Genomic DNA, 25,436 nt, shown 5'->3' on the forward strand with positions numbered 1-25,436 from the left:
CCATTATTAGCAAACAAAATTATTTGCATATATTGCGTACTTAAATTCTTTTAAACTTACATGTTTGTAAGTTTAGTAATGCATTAATGTTTGTTAATTTATATATTAATATTTATAATTCATTAATATTTATGAGAATATGATTTCTAATATATCCATCACATAAATACCCTAGAACATCTCTGATACTCTTTTGTTAAAAGTAAGGTTTGATTATTTCCAATATTATAAAATCTGCAATGAGCATTACTTTTTACAACATTATTGTGAACTTAACACCAAATTTCATGGGACAAATCTCTAGAAACAGAATCAGTAATGTCAGTTTTGTAATTACCTAAAGTTTATATAATAATTTATTTCCCACAAGCATTTTAGAGTTTTCTTACCCTTCATTTCTAACAATATCTCAATAAATATAATCTGGTCTTCTCTGAGACTTGTCAGTCTAAACATTTCAATTTGCAATCATTTGATTTCTAGTAAAATTAAGCATTCATATTTGTGCCATTTGTATTTATTTTCAATTATCTATAGCAATATTTTCTTGTGATATATAAGAACCTTTTATATAGTAAGGTTATTAATTTTTTCTAACTATGTCTGTTGCAAATCCTTTTCAGTTTTTATCTTTTTAAATTTTATGCTTAGTATATATCTCTACAAAATGTTTTACATCTCTATTATTAAATATAGCAATATTTTATTTTAACGATTTGATCTTTAATGTTTTAAAAGGCTTCCAACATAGATTACTTAGAACCCTTATGTATATATAGGAATGAGATAAATTATTGTTGAGAGATCACCACTATCTTTTCCAAGAAAAACTGCATTCTGTCTTCTATGCTCATTTTAGTTTACTAATAATACTTATGAAAACCCAGTAGTACTTTTATCTACCAAAAGGCAACATTCTGGTTGAGGAAGAAACATTATCATTCATGTGTTTATATATGAGTTTAGGTTTGTGAACATGACATGTGACACCACTTCAGTGAATCTTTCAGGGAAATATTTGTTCTCAGAAGCCTGGTTACTTACAGCAGGAAGGTCTGGAGAGGGGCCGGCTGCATAGCTATCCTAGAGACAGCTCCGTGTCTCTCCACAGCTCCGCGAACGCTTTCCACCTTTGACTGATGTAGTGTGTGTGGTGACTGAGCCAGTAGGCTACAGAAGGGCTGGAGAAGTCAACAACATATTTAGGGATCCAACTGCTTTTGTAAGCAGCTGATGTTAAAAATTCCCAGGGCAGGGAGGAGGAAACGAGCTCCCTGGAGAGCTCAGTTCCACCTGGGAAAGGTGCTGCCACCATGACAGAGGCGATGCTGTGTGTTGCAGCTCTAGACGCTCTTCCTTCATCTTGGTCCCCTTGCTTCCCCTCCGTGCCTGCTTCTCTTCTTCGCCCCTCCTCTACTTCCCTCTCTTTTCTTTAATGTCAAAACCAGACCAACTGTTTAGAGATTTATGAGGAATTTTGTTTCCAATTCATAATATGAGGTAAGACATTACTTCAGGACCTGCTGTCTCCCAATACAGTTGGTTCAACAACAAATTCGTACAGTGATCAGATTTTCACAGGAGAGAAAGAGGAGAATATGAGTTCAAAAAATCCAGCTCTCACTTTGTCACTTTTTCTTAACTCTGCCACCCAGTTACAACTCCTCAACATTCTCAGCCTTGACAAATCCACCAGCTATTCGGCACCAAGAGATTTAAATAGTGTCAGAAGCTCTTTCCCTCTGTGTGCCATTCAACCTCGGGCATTCCTATCTGAAAAACAAACTCCAATAAAGCAAATAGGCACCTTAAGTTTTTTTCAGCTTCTGAAATATATGATCCCACACCATCGACATTAAAATGCTAAGGAAAAGGTATACAATCTTTTACACCTTAGAACAATGCTGCCTTCATAGAGTCATATGGATAAACTAAATATTCCATGCTTGAGCAGACGAATGCCTGATGAATTTGGATCTAAGTCTCTTCAGAATCAAACTAGCAGCGACAATAGCATGAGTCTCCATCCGACTCCCTGCATGTCAGGTAGGATTTGACTGCAACCCCTCAGAATCAACAGGGCATTTTTTTTACTTAGTTCTCAGGGTCAAGCCACTGCCCCAGACAATATGGCAACAGAGGGTATGGGGCATTTGGACGCCACGTACTTTAATAGGAGGAACATTTGAGTCTCACATCCAGCTTACATTAAGGCTCAAAACAACAACCATTGCCTTTTTTTTTTTTTTTTTTGAGACGCACTGTGGCCCAGGCTGGAGTGGCGCCATCTCTGCTCACTGCAGCCTCCGCCTCCTGGGTTCAAGTGATTCTCTTGCCTCAGCCTCCTGAGTAGCTGGGACTACAGGTGCCTGCCACCACTCCCATCTATTTTGTGAATTGTTAGTAGAGATGACCATGTTGGCCAGGATGGTCTTGATCTCCTGACCTCGTGCTCTGCCCACCTCGACCACTCAAAGTGCTGAGATTACAGGCATGAGCCACCATGCCTGGCCCAGCCATTGCCACTTTGATGTTATTATTCTTTTCTCTTTGTCAAGTAAGATGTATCATTCATCCTATCTCTGAGCCTGACCCTATAGCTGATAGCTGCTTCTCCCAACTGTAGGATGCAGCTCAGGAAAGGAGCTTACTTTGGGGGGAGTAAGAATAAAGGAGAAGGTGACAATAAATGAGCAATGAAAAGGTAGGAGTCGGGGCTACAGTGAGTATGAGGGGTGAGGGTCAGGGGTGAGGTCCATCTCAGGGATGGGGCTGAAGTCATGGGTACAGTGAGGGTCTGGGAAAAAGGATCCCAGAATACCTATGGTACCAGGTGAGCCACATCGCAATGTCCTGCTCTGTCATGAGTCATCGTAACTTTCATGATTTTGAATTTTTGATACCAGTAATGGCATCACTAATCTCTTGTGTCGGTTCTGTAGATCTGTACAGTTCCTTTTACTTTCTGTAGTAAATTACATATCTCCACATGTCCTCTGAAATCTTATAAAGGACAGAGAATATAAAATGTCCACCATGTTTTAGCTTCCTCTGGAGCTTTGAATTTTGCATCTGAGCTGAGAACAAATGACAAGCTAAATCCTACAGTCTCTGCATTCCTCTGCTGACCCCTGTCCTCAGAATTCAATTAAATTTTTCCCAAATTTGATTATTACAAAAACCTAATTTTTGTGATCATTTGCACTGTGTAGCGCTGTCTTTCTAAGGACCTATAATTCCTTTGTACATGCCCTTCCCCCACAAGGAGTTGATGAAATGTTATGTAAATTTACTTGGATTTATCACAGAATGTGACTGTCAGAGCATATAATCTTCAACTTCTATAGTGCTGAAGGGAAATACATCATTCTAAAATTACCAATCGCATTTGACTAAAGAATAAAACTTCTATTGCCTAGCAGACTATTTAAACTGTTGTCTTAAAAATTATTACAGCCTAGTAAACTGAATGTCAACTTTCAGGCCATAGTATAATTTATTTTTTTAACAGAAAATACAGAAACCTGAGACAAAGTTGAGATGAGACAGACTGGAATACAACGTTTAAAACATGTTCCTACATTAGTGGTTTTGACATTCTCTTTCCATTCATAACTTGCAACAAGCTTCTTAAAGTTCTCCTGTTGAGTCAACGTAAAGTTGTTTAATATGATGAATTGACCAAAAGCGCCATATTAAGGAACACGGCTAGACTGTTTGCCAACAAAAATAAATGAAAGAATAAGAAACAAAAAAATAGTAGCTTTCATGTTTGTATTTTGAATGGTCTTCAATGTAATATTAAAATGCTATTTAGATAAAAGCACGTACTTTACATAAACTCTTAACCGATCTTACACAAAAGGAAACAAAGCTATGGCACTTGATTTTTTGGCAAAGAGATAATCTTTGCTTAGTAAACAGCAAACACATTTGTGTAGACACAACTGCATTTGTGTTTACAAAGTGCTTTCATTCTTCCCAAATAAGATATTTTTAGTCTAATTAATTACCTTTTTTTTTTTTTTAGATGAAGTCTCCTCTGTCACCCAGGCTGGAGTGCCGCAGCACAATTTCAGCTCACTGAAACCTTCACCTCCCAGGCTCAAGTGATCCTCCTGCCTCAGCCTTCCAAGTAGCTGGGATTACAGGCAAGTGCCACCACACCCAGCTAATTTTTGTATTTTTAGTAGAGACAGGGTTTCACCATGTTGCCCATGCTGGTCTTGAACCCCTGACCTCAGGTGGTCCACCCACCTTGACCTCCCAAAGTGCTGGGATTACAGGCGTGAGCCACCAAGGCTGGCTATCAATTAGTAACTTCTCTATTCCCACCAACCTAGGGGATGCTATAAGATAATCTTAATGGACTAACCCAGGAAGTAAACCTTTTGATATTTCTCAATTTGCACCAATTTCTCGATTTGAGATCATTTTATATATCTCAAATATAAATCTGAATCATTTTTAATGTTTATTAGTAAGAGTCAACCCAGAGGAAGATGGATTAATAGTATGTAATTAATACTTTTTATAACAATAATGGTTACTGCTTTAACTATATCTATATAAGGATTCATGCCATGTCACAATAATTCTAGATGTAATTCTGCAATATTTCACCTTGTGCCCTGATTCATAGCCTATAGAAGTGATGGAATATTTGTGATGTAGCATCTCAGTTCTCCAGCTAAGGGGAGAAGGTGAATTTAAATGTTTATGTTTTCAGTTCTTCTAGTCACAGGGCACTCAATAAAGAATTATTCTCACAATGGTAAGTAAAGAAGCATATCTTGCCTTGGGAAATAACTATTGGAGAAATAATAATAAACCTGCTGTCTCTTTTTATCGCCAATTAATTGCAAAACAGATGCCATGTGGTACATTTGCATTTCCTACAGTACTGGCAATGAAAAGTGTTTATGAAAGATTTCCCTTTTATAGATACAAAGGCTAATAGAATGTGTGCATTTGAGCCAAGTTTAAAAAAAAAGCAGTTCACATAAGGACTACTGCATTATCCAGGGGGAATGGAAAATGGTGATTGTAAGGGAAACTGAAACTTAACAGTTTCAAATTTTGTTCAAACATTAAAAAATTGTGTGTGTGTGTGTGTGTTTAAATTACCTATGTGATATAGCCAAGATCAAATAGTAAAAGTGAAATTAAAAGTGAGTCTTCTTTTATTCTAAGGCACCTAATTTTTTATTACTTCTATGTCATTTAAACATTATTTCTTCAGTTTATCAAATGTAAGCCATTTGCGCTTTATTGCTTCTTCTTATCTCCCTTTTTTTTTTTTTTGAGATGAAGTCTCACTCTGTCACCCAGGCTGGTGTACAATGGCCTGATCTCAGCTCACTGCAACCTCCGCCTCCCAGGTTCAAGAGAATCACCTGCCTCAGCCTCCCAGGTAGCTGGGACTGCAGGTGTATGCCACCATGGCTGGCTATTTTTTCTAATTTTAGTAGAGATGGGGTTTCACTATTTTGGCCTGGCTGGTCTCAAACTCTTGACCTCATGATCCGCCCACTTTGGCCTCCCAAAGCACTGGGATTACAGGCATGAGCCAGTGCGCCTGGCCCTTATCTCCCTTTATATAGCGTTAACTGAAATATGTATTTACAACCATGAGTGTATTCTTAGATATAGGACATCCCAGTTTCCAGTCACCCATTGTCATAATCTAATACCCATCTAAATTTTTCTTACCATATATTTTATTCTGGATTATCCCAAGTGGTCCTCAGTTAATGCTCATTCAAATCATACAAGTTTATCTTAATCTTGACTTAACACAATGATAATTAAAGGATAAACCTGAAATTAAATGTACAATATAGAATGTATTCTAAACCCCAAAGCAGAGTGCCTTAGACTAACTTGATGCTTAGATGGGCAGGAGATGTCTGGTAACAATACAAGGATTGGAGCCAGCGAGATCTATCCTTAAAGCCTAGGTGTACAACATTTGAAGGTGTAACCTTACATGTGGTATTTGTGTCGAAGCCAGAGAGTAACTTAGAATTTATAATATGTGGTCATAGCATTGTCATGATAACTAAAAGAAAGGAGGATGAAAAGTATGTAGTTTAATCCTTGACAGACAGCAAACACTCCATGAATAGAAACCCTACAAATCATCATGACAAAATTTTCCATTACTTTATTGTTATAGAATTTGTTTCTCTAATTGTTTTGTTTTTTTAGCATTTAACTGCAAAAGGTGTTGAGAGTCTATATGTCTTTCAAGCACTGTCAATATGCTGAATAAATAAAACCGTATGTTTTGTAAATAATTTTTTCAAGTGAATGTGGATGCAATTGTAATTAACAAAACAACAAATTATGTGTGTGTTTATTTTTCTTTCTTTCTTTTTTCTTTTTTTTCTTTCTTTCCTTTTTTTTTTTTTTTTTTTTTTGAGACAAGAGTCTTACTCTGTGGCCCAGGATGGAGTGCAGTGCCGGGATCTCAGTTCACTCCTACCTCCGCCTCCCAGGATCAAGTAATTCTCCTATCACAGCCTCTTGAGTAGCTGGGATTACAGGTGCACGTCACCACGCCGGGCCAATTTTCTTTGTATTTTTAGTAGAGACAAGGTTTCACCCTGTTGACTGGGCTGGTCTCGAACTCCTGGCCTCGTGATCTGCTAGCCTCAGCCTCCCAAAGTGTTGGGATTACAGGCCTGGGCCACCGTGCCTGGCCACAATTAATTTAATCATGTTAATTGGGCTTATGATAGTTGGACTTTAAATATCCATTGCTTGAGAAAACATGTAATCTTAAAATGCTACAGTGCAGCCCATGATAGTTCTATCATTAAAAAGAAAAAAAAAAAAGAAATCTTCAAAAGTAAGAAGTCTAGAAATAACTGCTTTAAAAAAAAAAAAACCATTGAGTGTACCACACCAAAGTGTGAGTCCTAATGTACACTATGGACTATGGGTAAAAATGATGTATCGAAGTAGCTTCACAAATTGTAGCAAACCTACTATTCTGGAGGAGGACATTGATAATGGAAGCTAGGCATGTGTGGGAGTAGAGGGGAAATAAGAACTTTCTGTACCTTCCTCTCAATTTTGCTGTGAACCTGAAACTACTCTGAATAATGGTCTTTTTTTTTTTTTTTTGTAATAGGAAGCAGAATTTTTTTACTTTATATTTTGTATACCTTTCAAACTTTATGATTTAAGAGGAAGCAGAATTGTTTACTTTATATCTTGTATACCTTTCAAACTTTGTGATTTCACACATAATATATTATGTGTGAAATGTGTGATAGCTATTCATAAGCTAAAGTTTGATAATGTTAATTTTTATTAGCATGAAATTATACTCAACACACAAAAATAAAAAATTAGATGTTTTGTTTAAATATAACTTAAGGCTTTTGCTTCATCTAGTAAGGATTTGGCTCACAGATGTCATTTCTTCTTTCTTCTGTATCCATGGCAGGCATTAGTAATCAAGTGTACCATTCTTTTTCATTGGGTTTAGTCATTGACTTACTATCCTTTTCAAGAGAAGGCTTCAAGAAGCCACTAACAGGTACATGTAGCCAACACAAAAGATAAAACCTACTGTCTCATCACAGAGTGTCTTTCCAATACCTTATTAATGTATATCTCAGCAATAATTCAATAAAAAGCTTAAATCTATTTTTAACTATTTAATAACACATACCAAAGATATTTAGCTATTTTCAAAATATTGCTGTTTCTGAAATATTAAGAAGGTATTAAACATAACCTAAAAACCATAAATAATATATGCATAATAATTTAAAAAGGAATAATTAACAAAATGAAAATATAAATTCATATATAAGTATTGATATAAAATCCCTTGTAGAGGTTATTACTATGTAAAACTTCCTGTAGATCTGTAATTTTTTGTAATAAAGAAAAACTAACTGCAAAACCTTTCTGAGTTAAATAAAATATAGAAATCAGATTGTTATAAGATAAATATACAAATCATTTTCTGTAGATCATAAACAACCATTTCGAGAATTGATAAAAATTCAATAATAGCCTTAAATTGGACTAGACCTATATGAACAAAACTATAAAACTTCAACCCACTGTCAATGAAGATTTGAAGATTTAGAGAAACAGGACATATTCCCAAAGACAAAAAGTGAATATTATAAAAATTCCAATTGTTTCCAAGATAATACATAGAATCCATAAAATTTCAAGTGAATTTTAAGGATTTTGATAGTGGACAGTAAGGAAGGAGCAGAGATGGCATAGTGAACTATTAATCCATTCAGTCTGCTCTGGTGAAATACTATAAATGGGGTGGTTTGTAAACAAGAGACATTTGATTTCTCACATTTTAGAGTCTGGAAAGTCCAAGATCAAGATGCTGGCAGATTTGATGTCTGTCCAGGACCTGCCTCCTGGTTCATCGATCCCACCTTTTCTCATGTCCTAACATGATAGAAAGGCAACTGAGCTCCCTCGGGCCTCTTATATAAGACCACAAATCCCATTCAAGAGGCCCTCAGACTGAATCACCTCCCAGCTCCCAAAGGCCACACCTCCTAATCCCATTGTCTTCGGGACCAGGTTTTGAATATATGAATTTTGGGAAGACACAAACATTCATATGATAGCAGCAGCTATTCTCAAGTTTTATTTATATACTGCTTTCATTACATAAAAAGTTAGGCCGTTGTTATCAAATTGAAAAAGAAGAATAAAGGGTGGGCCTTCTTTCCAAGTGCTTTTAAACTGCAATAATTAACATAGTCTTACTATTGCATAAATAGATCAGCAGTTCCATGAAATTGATTGAATAGCCTAGGAAACATATAAACACATATTCACACACAATAGCCGTATAAAAATATATAGCCAGGATACATTATTACATACTAAATAATTGTTATATATACATTTCATGTATACAGCAGTATTTATAGGCATAATGCATATAGGTGTTTAGGTAAGTATAATTAAGTTTTATATATGGATAAGTATATATGATAAACATATTAATAAATATATAAGGCATTTTACATAAACAGTTAATAAACTTGGTAAATATGTAGTAGAATAATACTAAACATTGGTGAAAAATTGGCTATTTAAACATGCTATCGAAAATTAGGTTATAAGGAAATAAAAACTTTATTTAGAATTCTATCCAACACTAAAGAAAATTCTAGTACCATGCAAATAAACCATAAAAATCTCACATATAATTATATATTTATTTTATCTAGATGAAGTATTTGATAAATATAAAAGGAGAATAAAGTATTATAAACCAAAAGGATAAATTTAAACTTTTAAAAATTGTATTTAAAATTTCATCAACTTTAAAACATACAAATAATAAATGTTATGTCTTTAATACATAAAGAGTTCATTGTTAAGACACCAGCAGAAAAAATAGTCTCCCTCAAAAATACTAATGTAGACAGTTCACCAAGGCAGATATACAAATAACTCATGCCTGTAAATGATACATTTTCAACTTATTATCAAGGAAATGCCAGTGTAAGTAAGATACTAGTTTTTCCAAATTAGCAGATTTCAAAAATAGTCATTAATACTAATAAGTGGACACTGACATTGGCATTTTCATATGATACACATTAAAATATGAGTTAATGCTGACTTCTAGGAAACAATTTGCCATGTGAAAAATCTTAAATATTTTTAATAATATTTATGAGGTGATATACCTTTGAGCCAATAATGCTGATTTAAGGGGAAAAAATCTTAATACATATGGACAGTATTTATGTATAAACATTTTTTACCATAACTTCATGTAGAAATTTGCAACAGCACCAGGAACAAAAAACGTTTCATTTCTGGTAATGTTAAATAAGTTATAGAAACAAATATATATTTGAAGCCCTTTTAATGCTGTGAAGGACTGCTTATAATATAATGTTGAGCCAGGAAAGAAATATATACAGTTATAGATATTTTACAAATGTAAAATAGAATGTCGTTTATATGTATTTGGTATAGAAAATGACTAGAGGGAAATTTATGCAACTGAAGAGTAACCATTTCTCTGAAGTGGGATATCAGTAATTATTTGTATGTTCTTATGTGTTTCTGTTTTCTAAACCTTCCTCAGTAAAGATGTATTATACTTTTAATAAGAAGCATTAAAACAAATATGGCAAATTTCAGACAAATATTCATTCATCAAACAAGATAAGCTTCCTCATTTGAGGATCTAACAGTTCTAATGAGGACACCAACCTAACGTGGTAGGGGAGATGAAATAGCAGCCATGGGATTGCATTCCTTTGAGGGGTCTGAGTGCCTAGAAAAAGAGAACACTCACTTCGTAGAGCAGGCAAGACTGGATCTGAGTTTCATTATGCAGGCAGTGAGAAAAGGGAGTTCTAGGGAGAGAGAATACTCATCACAGAAGCCTAGGGACACAGGCAGAGAAGTTAATCTTGGATTGAAGGCAGAAATGGGACGCAAACAGATAAGTTAATCTTGGGTTGAAGGCAGAAATGTTTTCCACTGAGAAAATGTAGTGAGAAAAGAAACGTGGAGTAGGCTTGCAGAAGCTTTTATAGACCAGAGTAGAAAGATAAGAGAGTGGCCATAGATAGCTCTAGTTTCTATCTTTTAAGAAGAGTTACCTGGTGGATTCTACAAAAGGTTACTAGTAAGACTTGAAAGAAATGGTAAAATGTTGGCAAACTCATTCTGAGTAAAGGGAAAAGAGCCTTACAAGGTACAAGTCAAATGGATGCAGAGAGCAGCTCTGGATACTGGGTATTCAAGGATTGCACTCACCTGAGAACCTGGCACAGCAAGCTCTGATGAATCCGACAACTTCTCTACTTCTGTGATTCTAAGGCAACCACATGATCTTTCATCACACCTGGAAGGGAAGCAGTCGATATGTATTTATTGAGCTGCTACCAAATGGCCACATTATATCAGATGTCATAATCTTTTTTCTTAGTTGGCACTTTTGTTACAAATATTCAGGAACATCACCTGGCCTGAAGCCCTGTTTAGAAAACATGTCTAGAAGTACCCCATACAGTATACAGTTCATATTTATAATGGCAGCACTAAAGGGAAAATATAAATAATGATTCGGAAGCCAGCCACTTATTCTCAGGCAAAGAAAGTATTTTTGTGTTATTTTCAACTTGTTATAACTTTGTTATTCTGCATCAAAAGCCTCTTTGAAAGGATATCCAGAATTAATTAGGTATCATGGGAAGCAGGGAGGCAGTCCCATACAACTTAGCCATTAATTACACAATGTTGTACTGTAAACTGTTTATTTCAAGTATACTAATACTGCCCTTCCAATGGCAGACTGTTAATTTCATACCTGCAATGTATTTAATTTTTCTTTCCTATCTCTCAAAGCACTTAAATCAGAGCTAATTCTTTAGAAATCCTTGTATTTTGTTTTCACTTCTTTAAACCCAGACTAAGTGGAGAGAGAAAGGGAATTAGTCACTATATTAAATAGTCTTCTTTGTTCCTCTTTTGCATTCAGATGAAAAATTATGCATTTCAGTCTGCTTGGAGAAGAGTGGAGGCTCTTTTCACAGTGCAATATACCAAGAATCATGAAGATGAAGTTATCTTCTTAAGCTACTGGTGCTGATCGAATAGAGTGGAATAAAGGCTTCAAGGAATTGTGAGAGTATTAATTTCAGAGCTTGGAGAGAGAAAAGAGAGAAGGAAGAAGGAAGGGAGGCAAGGAGGGAGGGAGGAAGGAAGGAAAGAAAAAAGAAAGGAAGGAAAAAATGAAGGAGGGAAAGGAAGGAAAGGAAAGGAAGGGAAGGGAGGGGAAGGAAGGAAGGAAAAGAAAGGAAGGGAAGAGGGGAAGGGAGGAAGGAAGGAAGAAAAAAAAGGAAGGAATAAAGGAAGGAGGGAAAGGAAGGAAGGAAAGGAAGGGAAGGGGAAGGGAAGGGAGAGGGAAGGAAGGAAGGAAAGAAGGAAGGAAGGAAGGAAGGAAGGAAGGAAGGAAGGAAGGAAGGAAAGGAGGGAAGGGAGGGAAGGAAGGATACACATCATGCATAAAGCAGTACCGTGGACAGGCTTGGGGAGGTGGTTCTTGATGGTCAGAGACTTGGAGATATTTCTCGTTTCATCACTTACTCTGTGTGCAACTTGTTTTCTCAATTTGCAGCTAGGCAGGGGGTTCTGTGGCATAATCTCTTAATACTTGGCAAAAACATAAGTTGCCAGAATCATGAAATTTTAGAAATATATGGAATTTGGAATATCATCTAGTCCAAACATTATATTTTCAAATCAAAGACTTCAAGCTCATAAGGAAGAGTATCTTATAAAAGGTCTAGCTTGTATCAAGAAATTGTTGTCTGGGGATAACCAAATAGCGAGACTTTCCTGGAGGGACAGATGAGGAAGGGGATCAGAGAGACATAGGTGGTATTTGAAATGAGATTAAGAGGAAAAAATAACAACTAAAAGGAATCACAAAGGATGATACAAGCAGGAGATAAAAGCAACTCAAAGGCTCAGGCACTGGCATTGGTGATATTATCTCCAAAAGAAAAAAAAAATTAAAGGAAGTACATTTCATTTATTTCTCTAACCTAGGCAGTAAGTTGTGCATTTACTCTATTGTTTTAAGCATTTCACCAAGAAATTAAAATAAAAATCAATATTTAAAAAAACTTGGATTTCCTAGAAACTTCATATACATTTTCCAAGCTGTTGGAATGATTGCAGGGACAACCTAGTGTTGGGTCCATGATGAAATTTCCAGCTCCAAACAACAAATTTTACTCATTTGTATATTTTCCCAACATATTTAGGCACTATAAATTTTGTCCTACCGTTTTCTTTTTCTTTATTGCATTGCAACAAAAAGATGATAAACAACAAGAACACATTGTTCATGTCAAGGGGACACAGGAGCCAATTGAAAGACCTCTCAATGGCCAAAAATGGACCGAGTTGAGCAGCAAAATCAATGAAGTAGTATTGGATTATAAGCTGAGTATAAATAAATATTCATGAGTCTACAAGGACATAAAGAAACCATTGAATAAACAAATGAGGATGAACAGACAAATTCCCATGCAGAAGAATTTCAAATTATTTATGTAGATACTCTTGCCCTCAAGGAGGTGGAGAATAACATCTCATGCTCTTAAAGTGTAGGCTGTAATAATGATATCCTTCCAAAGAGGATAGGGTGGAGAAGGAAGGAGAAAAAAGTAACATTAAGGTAGAGAAACCTGACAAACACTACCTCAACCAAATTATCAAGATTAATATCAACAGAGATCACTCATATTGATCATATATATCCTTGGTGAGATATAATAAGAATGACTATTTAATTATATTTTTTGAGGCGTTTTTATTTTATTTGAGAAATTTTAATAAATTTGAGAAATTTTAATTTTATTTTTTCACTCCCATCAGCCAGGTTGAAGTGCAATGGTGCAACCTTGGCTCACTGCAATCTCGCCTCCCAGGCTCAAGTAACTTTCTGTCTTAGTCTCCCAAGTAGCCGGAACTACAGGTGTGTGCCTCCACGCCTGGCTAATTTTTGTATTTTTTGTAGAGATGGGGGTCTCAACATGTTTGCCGGGCTGGTCATAAACTCCTGGCCTCAACTGATCTGCCTGCCTTGGCCTCCCAAAATTCTAGGATTACAAGGGTGAACCTCCATGCCAAGCTGAGAATGGCCTTTTAATTCTGTGATTTTTTTCCCCAAAAATCTAGAATCACAGCCTAATTATGAGAAAAAAACTTCAGACAAATTCAACTGAGAGAAAGCCTACAAGATTCCTGTCAGAGTCATCAAAAGAAAGGAAGGTCTGAGACACTGTCCATGCAAGAGGAACCTAAGAAACCACGATGATTAAATGTGATGTGTTATCCTCTGCAGGGTCAGAGAAAGAACATTAGTCAAATCTTAAAAAGTCTGAGTAAAACATGGACTGTAGTGAATAATAATACATAATTATTAGTTTGTTAGTTGTGACAAATAAAAACCATGCTAATAAAACTGCTGATAATAAGGGAAATTGGGTATGAGGTATATGGAAAATCTCTGCACTGCCTTTGCAACTTTTCTGTAAACCTAAATAGATTCTAAAATGTTAGGTTTATTTTAAAAAAGGAAAGGGTCCGTATTTAGTTGTAAAATAATGTTAACATCGTCTAAATAATTAAACTTGCTTCTTGCCAAATCTCGCCTCCCTCACCCCTACTGGGAGTTTCATTAATACTTTGCATGAATGCCTGCCTCGGTTCACATAAAGAGAGAATTAATGCCATTTTTTATCTTTTGACTTGAGAATGGGTTTTCTGACATTTCAGCCAAAAAACAGATGTTCAAAAACAAACCAGAATGACCAAATGTTATTGTACTTTCTGAACCTCAGACAACATGGACTGGAGTATGACCTGAATCTGTAAGTTTAATGCCTTGAAGATGAGTTATCCTCCAGAGGACTATAAATGTATGTGACTGAAGAGTGAGCAGAATTTTTTTGAACGCCGGTCTAGCTACAAATCTAAAATAGACCATAAGATTACAAGTATGAATGTAGCTTGACTACAGTCTCCAAGGTACAGAAGAAGAGAAAGACACTAAAAACCGTGGGATAACAAGACACACTGAGATTACATCCTTGGCTAATAACTTTTCCTTTTGCCTAATACTTTCTCTCCTGATATTTGAAAGATATAGGGAATAAAATTTAATTGAAATGGGAATTCCTAACGTAATTTAAATTCTCAATACATAAATGAGTATATCAGAAAAATGTTACTAATCTTTAATGTTGCTAAGATGACAAAAAGGTAAACCCCAGTTGTATTATAGACAAGTTCTTGGTATCCTCGGAGAGTTACAACAATACCAAAATCAAAAACAAGATGGCAGAGAAGGGCTCTTCCTCGGGTCCTTTTCAGGCAGCTTCCAGTGGACAGTCCAAGACAGAGATCGTAAATCAGTTCATTTGTCCTTTAGATAATATAGAATATTGTATTTTTTTTTTGAAAAAAATAATTAATGCAGTTTTTGGATATATTTTAAGGTTTCTCTTTTTTAGTAGAGATGAGATTCCCATCTTCCTCAAAAAAATTAAATATAGAAATTTTCATGATAAAATGTGAACATAAAAGACTATTTTGCTAATTCTAGTCTAAAATTGTTTCTTATTCCTTTATCTAGAAAACTGACATTATAAAAAGGAATTCTGAATTATCTAGATAATTTGGCATATAACCTTTTAGAGACAGAAAGTATGCATCATAGAAATACTATTTATACTTCAGTGACTGGGAGTCCTAGCAGTGCGAGGCACACCCTTCCTCTGGAAGCAGGTGGCAACATGACAGCTCCCTAGGGAGAAGGGCATTTGAGGAATATAATGTTGTTTACACACGTGCTTGAGTCTTAGCCACTGATTCCTTGGCAATAGCATCTGATGGCAATCATCATGCTTCGTCATTTAAAAACAGAGCACTTTAACACTCTCCCACTCTCTTCATCTGCCTGATTCCCACTTTAACTTTCAGGTGTATACTTAACATCACTTGCTCCAAGAGGCCCTTTTTGAACCTCCTCTAAACTATAGCAGCTTCTCTCTTACACACACACACACACAAACACACACATACTCATACACACTCATACACACTCATACACAGTACAGCATTTCCTTTTGAAATTTAAAAATCACACGTTCAGTGTTTGTCCAACTCTTTAAAACCATAAATTACAATAATTATGCTGCTTGTCATGATGATGTAACTGATCCAGACCACCTTCTTGCCATTAAAAAATTAAAGATCCGTAAAATTTGAGAAATTATGAGGCAACTGTTTCTGTACATTAAAAAAATCTGCATAAGATTGTGATCTTCGAGAAAGGGAATAAACACGAGTTTAGTGTCATGTTTGCTTATCTCATATTCTAAACCAGTGCACCCAGAGGTGGATCTCAGGCAGCGCCCCGTGGTCTTGCTGAGCTGAAGGCTGAGATTGAAATACGGTGATCATTAAAAAATCTGGAGACAACAGATGCTGGAGAGGATGTGGAGAAATAGGAACACTTTTACACTGTTCGTGGGAGTGTAAATTAGTTCAACCATTGTGGAAGACAGTGTGGTGATTCCTCAAGGACCTAGAAATAGAAATTCCATTTGACCCAGCAATCCCATTACTGGGTATATATCCAAAGGATTACAAATCGTTCTACTATAAGGACACGTGCACACGAATGTTCATTGCAGCACTGTTTACAATAGCAAAGACCTGGAACCAACCCAAATGCCCATCGACGATAGACTGGATAGGGAAAATGTGGCACATATACACCATGGAATATTATGCAGCCATCAAAAACGATGAGTTTGTGTCCTTTGTAGGGACATGGAGGAACCTGGAAACCATCATTCTCAGCAAACTGACAGAAGAGCAGAAGATCAAACACCGCATGTTCTCACTCATAGGCGGGTGTTGAACAATGAGAACACATGGACACAGGGAGGGGAGCACTACACACTGGGGTCAGTTGGGGGGAAATAGGGGAGGGACGGTGGGGGGTGGGAAGCTGGGGAGAGATAGCAAGGGGAGAAATGCCAGATGTAGGTGATGGGGAGGAAGGCAGCAAATCACACTGCCACGTGAGTTCCTATGCAACAATTTTGCATGTTCTTCACATGTACCCTAAAACCTAAAATGCAATAAAATAAATAAATGGGGGAAAAAAAAAGAAATACAGTGTTGCTGGAGGGAATGGAAATGGTAGAGCTAAGGAGAAAGGCACTAAGGAAAAGTCTGCCTAAGAGTTTCCAGTAGGTTCTGGACTGAAGGCTGAGCTGTGCCTTCATAGAAAGAGAACCCACAAAGCCAAGGAGAAGGTGGCAGTTCTTGCTGCAAGACTGAGAGCTTTATGGCAGTGGATGATGTCACATAGAAATGCAAGATGAGGGATGTCTGGTCCAACCAGTGTGTTCGTGGACTGGAAGACTCAATACTGTTATAAGATAACAGTTCTCACCAAATGGCTATATAGATTGAATGAAATCCCAGTCGCAACCAAAGCAGCTGCTTTTACTGAAATGGGCAAGTCAATTTTAAAACTTAATATGGAAACAAAAAAGACCTACAAAAAGTTGAAACAATCTTGAAAAATAAAGGGGAAAATGGAGGCTGTATACCACTTGATTTCATGGCTTGTCGTAAGTTACTACAGTGGTATTGGCACGTAGATAGACAAATAGATCAATGAAAGAAAATAGAGTCCAGAAATAAATTCACAAATATCAAGTCAATTGATTTTCAGTAAGGATTCAAGGCAATTTAATAGAGAAAGTTTTTTTGTTGTTGTTTTCATCTGCAAGTGGCACTGGATCAACCAGATAAATGAATGGAAAAGTATGATCATTGATCTCACATCACACCCAAAATTTATTTGAAGTGTATCATAGACCTACATATAAAAGCTAATACTATAAAGATTTTTGAAAATATATTTATTATAGTAAAAAAAAATTTATGGGAAAATACAAAAATCACTCTAAAAATAGAAGTTATAAGGTAGGCTTCACCAAAATTAAATGACTTTCCTAATCAAAAACATAGTATTAAGAAAATATAAAAGATAAGCCCCAAACTGAGAGAAATATTTGAAATACACATATCTAACAGAAAATTTATATTCAGAATATATTTTTAGAAACTCTTAAAACAGTGATAACACAACAACTCAAGTTTAAAAATTGTATGACTTCAACAGAAGCTTTACAAAAGAAGTTGGAGAAATGTCTAATGATCACACGAAAAGGGAAGCTTCACTAACAACACCAAATGTCGACAATGATAGGGATCAACTGGAAGATCAAACATTTCTGATTACATCTGCAATTCCAGCACTTTGGGAGGTCTGGGTGGGCAGATCGCTTGAGCCCAGGTGTTCAAGACCATCCTGAACAACATGGCGAGACACTGTCTCTGCAAAAAATACAAAAATCAGCTAGGTGTGGTGTGGTGTTGCAAGCCTGTAGTCTCAGCTACTAGGGAAGCTCAGGTGGAAGGACTGCTTCAGCCAGGAAGGTTGAGGCTGTGGTGTGCTGAGATCATACTACTGTGCTCCAGCCTGGATGAAAAAGTGAGACCCTGTCTCAAATCTGACAAACAAAAAATACATTTCTGGTTAAAGTATAAAATGTTACAGTCATGTTGGAAAACTGTTTGGCAATTTCCTTTAAAGTTAAACATGCTCTTACCATACAATTCAGCTATTCCCTTCTAGGTATATACCCAAGGGAAATAGAAATGTATATTCATAAAAAGTCCATTATTGAATATTTATAGCAGCTTTATTAATTATAGCCAAAACAGGAAATAACACAAAATTTCAAAAACAGATTCCATAAACAGTAACATGTTTATACAATGGAATACCACGTGAGTAATAAAAAAGAATGAACTACTGGAACATAAGAAGGAAAAAATGAATCTTGAGAATGTTACATGATATGAAAACAGAAGATGCTAGACACAAAATAATATGAATTATAGGAATCCACCCCCTCCATGAATTTCTAAGACAGACCAAAGGAATCTGTGTTGATTAGAAATGAGGACAGAGTTTGCCCATGAGGGCTGGAAATCCACTGGAAGGAGCATGGGGAAATCTACTGGGGTGATAGATAAAGTCTCCATCTTCAGTGGGTTGCTGTTTCCTGAAGAAAAGCTGTTCCTCTGTTCACAACACTTCTGACACCGAATGTGAAAGTGCGGAAGTTGGTTTTGTTTTGTTTGTTTTCCAAACCAACCAACCAACTGGGTGTCCAATAATTCATTTAATTTCTGATACTAATTCTACCTAGAGTTAGAGCAAACCCACAGATTAAGAATCCAGTCCCACAAGGTTGCCTCCTATTCTGGTGCTGATTGCAAGTAGTAGGGTGCCCACATTTCTGTCCAACTTGTCTATACATCAGTGGTTCCCACAACCCCCTCTTCAGTTTCAATAATTTACTGTAATTTCTCACAAAACTCAAAGAAACATTTTACTTACGTTTGCTGGTTTATTATAAAGGACATAAATAAATAGGCAGAGGAAGAGGTACATAGGGTATGTTCTGGAAGGGTCTGAGCACAGGAGAGTCTGTCCCCATGGAGCTGAAATGCCCCACTCTGCTGTCATGTGGACACATTCACAAACCCAGAAATTTTCTGAACTCTAAATTTTTTTTATGGATTTTTTTAATGAAAGCTTCATCATGTAGGCATGATCCATTATTAAATCAATCTCCAGCCCCTCTTCCTTCCCTGGAGGACGCAGGTGAGGCTGAAAACTCCAAAGTTATATATTATATGTCACAGTGACACAGGTGAATACATTTGTCAATATTCATACAATTGTCCATTTAATTTCTGAGCATTGTACTATGTATATTTTGCCTTAATTGAAAACAAAAACCAAAACCTATGGTTTTTTCGTAGTCAGAGATATTGCCTACTTTACCTTTTTACTGAAATTTCAAGGATGACTATAGTGCTCGGTATATATTAAATACTTATTAAACACATATTGAATAAAGTGTTTTGTTAAAATAGGAAGACAAGGCCTAGTTCTTATCAGTGCACTGGATCCTGCAGAGAAATCTGACGATTCCACTTTTTTAGGATCCGTTTAGATGACTCCCTGCTTCCTGGTACTTTTGGTCCCCAAGTTCCTCATAGCTCTTGCCATTCCATTGAGCATCATGAGAATCAAATTCAAAGGGAACATGGAAAGGTGGTTGGTTTAACTTTCAAATGAATGTAGCCTTCACTAAATGGCACATAAAAGTTTATGGCTAATGGCATTTATTTTGATTATTGACAAAGTAATTTGGATTCTTGAGGAATAATTAAACTGATTAAAAATGTTCTGATTGGTCAAGAGGTCAACATTTATAATTAATGGAAAATTACAATGGTTTACAAAATGACACCATCCAGAATTAAAAGTGACCATCCTAATTATTGTGATGGCTTCTTAAATGAATGCTCAAGCAGCCAGTCATGATGAGGCCCTTAGTATAAGTCATACATATGTATGTTTAAAAGAGATACTTAAAATTTGGTCTCGTTTATATCAATTTAATTTTTTTGAGAAGTTTGATCTTCAAATATTACATTTTTATTTATTCAAGAAGTAATTCTAATCTTGATGAGATTTATTACAAAAAAATCTAATAGAATATTTCATCAGTACTGAAGGCCCAGGCTAAATGTCAGATTTTTATTACTTTGAATATTGATGGCATGTTCTATGAATTGTTTATCATGGGGATCAAGAATATCTTGATTATTTATGGTAATTTTAATTTTATTTTTCAAGAGACCTTTACACACCCATTATGTTATAACCTCATGCTTTAAATATGAAAACTGTAAAAATATCAATCTTATTTATGAAGAAGTTGAGACACAAAGGTTACCTGAGTTATTTAAAGTTGTAAAACTGCTTAACCACACAAATCAGGAATAGGGCATGAATTTTCATGTGCCCCATTGAGAATTTCTTCCACCAAATCATAGTGTTTCTGTGGTAACATAACTCCATGCTAAAACTAATTCCTGCAATCTCAGTGACTCTATAACTGAGATTAAAGTCATTTTGATTGAACATGTTTGTTTCAATGTGAGATGTCTTTAATGATCACATCATTTTCAAAACATTTTTGATGAGAGTTATTGCACTTATTTTTTCTTCAGCATAATCACCTCAGGAATAAGAAAGGTAAACAAGGTACATCGTCGCCCAGACCCTGTCTAACTCTCCAGTTCCAATTTCTCACAATTCCTTGCCCAATACTGTTGCTCTGAAAGGAAGCAACTACTTCTTGTAATTCTTAGTACAAGCTCTATGTTGTTTCTCATTAACGTGCTGGAATGTAAGTTTTCTACTATCTAGAATGTACCTCTTTATACTCTGTATGTACCTTTTTATAAGTGTTGGAATGTTATTACTCTATACACATATCTTCACATAACTAACTCCTACTCTATAATGAAGGTACAATCCATAAACAAAGCTATAATAACTATGAACCATTACAGGACAAACAATTCAGTATTTTAATTTACCTATACACATACATATATACACACACGTAGTTATCAAGAGAAGAATGAAAGCAAAAAGGTAGCAAAATCACAAGAGTAGGAGGAGGAGGTATTGATATACATCACCTTAAATAAGGTGACAAGAACTGTAGGATGACTGAATATATTAAGTGCATTTGAGTAGATGTTGTTCGCTACCTAAGGAAAATTAAAAATAGGAAAAAAGTTCAATTAAAAATGCCTCAAGTTGGGAATACAGTTTCTTGGTGAATGTGGATGTTAGGTTTGATTGAGACTTATGGTAGTTATTAGTGTTGGTTGTCAAATATTTTTCAGCTTCTTCCTTTTGTAACAGAGTTGGCTTGTGTATGTTTCCTTCTGTTTCCTTTGTACTGCCTTGAAAATCATGGAAACCTGGAAATGGAGCTATGCTACATACCTGAATCCCTGTTGTGGACCGTGATATGAGAAAATCAAACCATTGTTAAGTCACCAAGATTCGAGGGTGAATGTGTTTCATGGGTTAGCCTTTATTTATCCTGATTTAAAGTAGAACTCTTCAGTAGTCACTGAAGTGAAATTAAGAGGAAGATGATGCAAATGTTAACATTGATTAAGCCCAAAGAAATTTAAAGTTTGATTTCCCTCAGTGTTGCTTCTAGTGCCTTTATAACCTGTGTGCACATATGTTAATTGTTCAATGATATAAAACAAGATGGTGCTTTGACAAACCGGAAGCACTGTTTCCATTTTCAGGGAAAGTATGCTCAGTATTCTTTTTGAGTGTGCACCTCTTCTTATAAGGAACATATTATGCGTAGGAGAGTGGATGACCATGGTCTCTTTAGTTCTCCTCTACCATGTCTCAGAATATTAAGTTGGTGCAAAAGCAATGGCGGTTTTTGCAATTACTTTCTTCCTTTATTTCTTTTTTCTTTCTTTCTTTCTTTCTTTCTTGCTTTCTTGCTTTCTTGCTTTTTTCTTTTTTTGAGATGGAGTCTTGCTCTGTTGCCCAGGCTAGAGTGCAGTGGTGTGGTCTCAGCTTACTGCAATGTCCGCCTCCTGGGTTCAAGTTATGCTCCTGCCTCAGCCTCCTGAGTAGCTGGGATTACAGGCACACACTGCCACACCCAGCTAATTTTTGTATTTTTAGTGGAGATGGGGTTTTTCCATGTTGGTCAGACTGATCTCAAACTCCTGACCCGGTGATCTGCCCACCTCAGCCTCCCTAAGTGCTAGGATTACAGGCATGAGCCACTGCGCTGGGCCAGCAATTACTTTCAGTGTCAAAAACCACAATTAGTTTTACACCAACCTCATAGAATAAAATATGTGAGGTGTGGAAAAGAGACCTGGTTGAATTTAGTCAGCTTCTACATTGTTTGTGTAGGGAGTACGTGCAAATAGTTTCATTGCACTACTCTGTGCCTTTTTGCTTCCTTTCTTTTTTTTTTTTTTTTTTTTTTTTGGCTTTTCTCTACCTCCTCTCTCCTCCAGGTGTCTGAAGAAAATGAGAATGAGACATATTTCCTCCAAAGCAGAAACTATTGGCCCCAGCTCCAAACTCACACTTGTTGCAACAGATTTTGCAAAATTCCAAAAAGAAAAAAGAATCAGAAAATTCCTCTTTCTTTGACCCAAGCAAAGCAGAAATGGACTGACTCATTTTGTGGCTATATGTATTATTATTCTCTTCTCAGGTCAGGACTGCTAGACATGGAAAGAATTCATATCACAATGTCTAACAGGAAGTGTATTAGAAGTTGTTCACAATCGCCAGGTGCTTAGTAGGTCAAGAGAGAGGTGCAGAGAGCTGCCCTTTTCCTTTCTTTTGGGTTCAAGATTGTACTTCTGAAGTTTGTCCTTTACCATTTATTGTACAGTGGCTTTTACTGTTAGATAACTGGTTTCCAAAATTAGTATGTACACAAATTACCTGAGTCATTTATTACAAATTTCCTGGCCTCCCTGTAGGACAATTTATTTGTACGTTTGAGGTGAATCCTAGTAGTCAACAATTTAGCTAATACCATCCTCTTTCCCAGAAAGATCCTGAGATGGGTGATCTGAAAATACCTCATTTGAAACATTCTATGTTAGTGAATTGAGTTTATTGTTTTACATATAAATTATTTTTACTATGCTTTATCATAGAGCTTGACTTGTTCCCAGAGGAAATCTATAGGCATAAAATGAACACATGTGTTCTCAACGGCTTTAATTAAAAGAGTGGCCTGCATATTTCAGTGCTATTAACAAAAACAAAATTGATTTGCTTTTCTAGATAATTGAATGTATGAAAACCTCAGTGCCTTCCTTCTATAACTTAACTGTATAAATTCTCCATCATTTTCATTTTATAGCTGCTGGAATGTATTGTGAATTTCTTTACAGCAAGAAGAATGACTTAATATTTTAGTGTTAGTTTTGTTTTTTTGTTTTATCTACTTTTTTACCAAACATAAAATGGCCTAAAATCAGTGCAAAACAAAAGTGTGACACCTTAAACTAAAGCGACATCAATCTTTTCCATATTTTGTTCTGTGATGGTAGATACTACCACATGATTGAAACACTTCTAAACATGCCATATGTCAAAGACGGAACACCTTTTCCTAAACACATATATTTTTCAATGATGTACATCAAATATATTAAGGCAAAAGCAAATAGCAAACATAGGTCTCTTTGTTTTTGCAATTACAGTAGTTTCCAGACAGGCACTTCTGTTCCTGTTCCAAGAACTATGACTAACATTTGTCTGTCTGGATGGTATCATTAAATGGGAGGACTAATAGTCTCTGTGATGCCACCTGAATTTCTTATCATTGTTTATTTGTTCTCTCATGAAACATGCATCAAGTATTTACCACATGCTGATTATGTAGAAGATAAAAAGATGAAAAAGAGAGCCCCAAAATGAATTTTCCCTCTAAGAATGGTATGACATTAAGCAAAACTAATCCTAATGCAAAACAGTAAGTGCGGTACTCAGCTTTCAAGATGACCCTCAATGATTGCCTCCTGGTTTTTACACCTTTGCGTAGTCCCCTCCCATGCTGAATTGTGGCTGCCTGTGTTACCAAAAAGATACTAAGGAAATGACAGGGAGTGACTTCTGAAATTTAATCATAAACAATATTCTAGGTTCTGCTTTGCCCTTTCTTGAATCACGTGCTCTGAGGAAGCCAGTTGCATGTGAAGACACTTAAGCAGCCAAGGGTTGTGTAGAGAGAAACCGAGGCCTGCCATCAGTAGCCAGCATCAGCCTGCCAGCCATGCAAGGAGCCAGTATGGAAGCCAATATTCCAGATGCAGTCAAGCCTACTTCTTGACTGAAACTCCAGGACAGACCCTGAAACAGAAGGACCTAAACTACTCCTGAATTCCTGACTGATAGACACTGAGATGATAAATGTTTTTATCATTTAAACTAGTAAGGTTTGGAGTAATGTTTTGCAGCAATAATTAACTAAATGGTAAAGAAAAGACACCCTAAGGAAAGTTCCAAGCGTTACAGGGGTTATGAGGAAAGGTTTCATGGAAGCCATGGCATTTGAATGAAGTCTTGAAACATGACAGGATTTGGAAGTGCAGGGATGAGAAAGAAGCCATTCTAGGCAGACGGAACAATGTGTGCAAGGCTACGGAGGTGACGATTTGCCAAGGACTAGGCAAACATCAAGTAATCTTGTTTGATTGCAACATTAGTCCCTCCCATTTACTCCAAAGTCGTCAGTTTTGTGGTGTTGAGGCTACATGTAAGGCTATCTCTTACTTGAAGCCAAAAAAGAGATAAACACAAAGCTGAGTGTAAAATTTAGCAAAGTAAGCTCAATAAGTCAGAAAAAGAGTCCAAATAGATGTCCTTCTATATCTCTCATCCAACTCATCCAAGAAATAAGCCAAGCCAAGCCTTGCATGTCACTCTTTTAAGAGATCTGTTTGGACTCCTTAAGAAGGATCCATGGGGGAGCCCGAGAAAAAGGGAGCAAGGAATTCATAAATGGCATCTATTCAGAATGAAAATCTGTTAGTTATGGATGAGTTTCTCCATAATCTACATGTGATTTGACATATATGGCAGACTAACTCCCTTGAAAGATAACTCATTTTATGACGTAATATGGCATTCACACAAACATCAGAGAAGAATAGTAAAGTAAAATCATAGTATAGGACAGTATTAATTATGAATATAGTTATGAAAATCACAAATAAAACCATATTCAGCATTATATGTAAAACAAATAGGGGTTGAGAAATACAGGGGTACTTTAACAATGGAAAATCTGTATATGCAATTCACCATATTATTGGATAAAAAGAAAAAATATAATTGCATTAACTACTATAGAAAG

This window comes from Sapajus apella, unplaced genomic scaffold (assembly GCF_009761245.1).
Source record: "Sapajus apella isolate SASKATOON/1434 unplaced genomic scaffold, GSC_monkey_1.0 scaffold10, whole genome shotgun sequence".
Lineage (NCBI taxonomy): Eukaryota > Metazoa > Chordata > Mammalia > Primates > Cebidae > Sapajus > Sapajus apella.